At 26.0% G+C, this 2,265-nt stretch overlaps 1 protein-coding gene across 2 annotated transcripts in view; it reads right to left on the minus strand.

The window, feature by feature from the left end:
- LOC112463818 overlaps positions 1–2,265 on the minus strand; it is a 59,792-nt gene that overhangs the window by 44,399 nt on the left and 13,128 nt on the right. Inside the window, exon 2 of one of the 2 annotated variants that reach the window (XM_025030425.1) lies at positions 760–864. The exons of the other annotated variant lie outside the window; for it this stretch is intronic. The gene's annotated coding sequence lies outside the window, so the exon portion shown is untranslated. The remainder of the gene's footprint in view (positions 1–759; positions 865–2,265) is intronic. 2 annotated transcript variants of the gene reach the window in all.

A 2,265-nucleotide genomic window follows, 5' to 3' on the forward strand; every position in this document is an offset into this window, starting at 1 on the left:
AATATATATATATATATATATATATATATATATATATATATATATGTATATAAAGTATTAGAAAATAGTTAAAACCAAATTCTTCCGTCATTGAACGATACATTGGAAATATTTTTTTATTGCAAAAGAAGTTCTGACTTCCATTAATATCAATAATTAGAATCTATTTTAAACAATTTGCAATTCACAACAAAATAAATTCTGTATTTCTATAATTTGAATAATGTCGTTTTAATGTATAGAAAACATTTTTCAGGATCGAATTAATTTGTAAAATAAAAACGTGTTTCATTTTATAGCTTTTGTCAATGTCGATTAATATCAACATTAATTCAATTGATTTTTCCTCCCTTTCTTTCAAAGGATCAATTAAATCAAACTCAATTAAATCAACGTTGAAAGCGATCATTATTGGAATCGTGGAGCAATAACTGAATAGAATCAAGATAGATATAAACGTTACTTATTGTTAGACAAGTGTCGAAAAAAAAATTGTACAGGTGTGTTGAATATTTCACGTGACAAATTTGTATTCTTCCTCGATACTTTTAAAGATCAAAAATGGAGTAGAAAAGAATATTTCTGTTAAGTAAAACTTAAAAAAGTATAATATGTAAGTTATAAAAATGTGATATGTTAAATCGATAGTACATACACTAGAGCATATCTTTTATTAACGCCATTAGTCGTGAATCACAGTGAATTATAATAAATAAGCGAATAATATAAATACAAAACAAAGTTTAGTAAACAACTCACCGACTTCTCTCGACGATCTGTTTTCCATGACTGGTTCAGCCTCGTCGTCGTTACATGTTAATTCGGAGTTAATTCACACCGATTAATTGCACCTGTACTAATCATCTGCAAAACAAGACCACGCTTGTGAATAAATACGCAACAACACCAGTAAACTGTCATTCATTTAATTTAGCACAAATCATAAGCATATAAATGGGTAAAAAAAACTATTTTAAGCACAAATATCTCCTTACAGTTTTTACATCAATTTATTTATATCTATAAAGTATATCTTATCAATGCAAAGAAAAATTCATTACTGTGTCATTACCATAAATACTGATAGCATTATCAATGGCCTTGCGGAATAAAACAGTCGCATGACAAACAAAGCGAGCAGGATAACAAGAGCGAGGATGTCTCAAGTTAATTATTTCAAACAAACGCGTAACATGATGCACATAATGATAATATGAAGATAATATTCATAGAGATAATTTTTGTGGGTGCAAACAGTAATGGTATCGATTAATCATCGTCGATCTGAATCACTAGGTGGACTTGTGCATCCATCATGCAAGAGTGTTTAATTTTGACCGCCATGTTGCGACAATATCCATCAACATGTCGTCGGTTGGTTAGGTTGGCACTGATAAGAGAACTCGACAAAATGCGATAAAAGATATTTCACACTATTTTACGGTAATTGGTTAGTTTGCATGTCTTGAAAAAAATGTAAAAAATTTTGGTCAAATTAAATTGTAAATAAATTACTAAAAAAAATACAAATTTTTATTTTATTTTATCTTATTTATATGTTTTTCTTTTACTTTGTTTTTTATTATTTATTATTATTTATTTTGTTTAATTATTTTATATTATATTAATTATTATAATTAAAATTTATACATATCTCAATTTATATTTAAAATTTTGAAATTTTTAATTGTCTAAAAAAGCTATTAAAAAAAAATCTTTTTAATTAAATTTTAAAGTTTAAAAATTTAGAACTTTATCATAAACAAAGAGAGTTTTTATAAATCTAAAATATCGATTTCTTTCATATTACTGTTATAAACTGTTAAATATTTCAGACTTAGCAAATTCCTTTGTACAGCAAATTCCAACAACAAGCTATAACTCTACGTGTCTTAAATTTGATCTATTCTCAGTATTTCATTTCAACAGCCGTTGCATAATACCGAACATGCATAATCGCTTCACATTAGCAAAGGGGCTACAAATGCTCGCAATTATACGGTTAATCAACACTGGAAATTACTATTGAATATCTGACAAAAAAATTAGTAATAAAACAACCCTTGTCAGAAAGATCGTTTCTCTTCTGAGGAAAGGAAAAGCTTTCTAGTTAATTTTTAATTTTACGTTTTTGGTAAATATATTTTTGAATGTTATTTCTTTTGTAATTCAATTCATTATTTCTAAAATATAAATTAATTTATTTATTCATATATAAAAATTTTTGCTTGGTTCCATCAACAGCTTTAATATTCAATGTAATAT

Source organism: Temnothorax curvispinosus, unplaced genomic scaffold, assembly GCF_003070985.1.
Source record: "Temnothorax curvispinosus isolate PA1 unplaced genomic scaffold, ASM307098v1 QBEX01013686.1, whole genome shotgun sequence".
NCBI lineage: Eukaryota > Metazoa > Arthropoda > Insecta > Hymenoptera > Formicidae > Temnothorax > Temnothorax curvispinosus.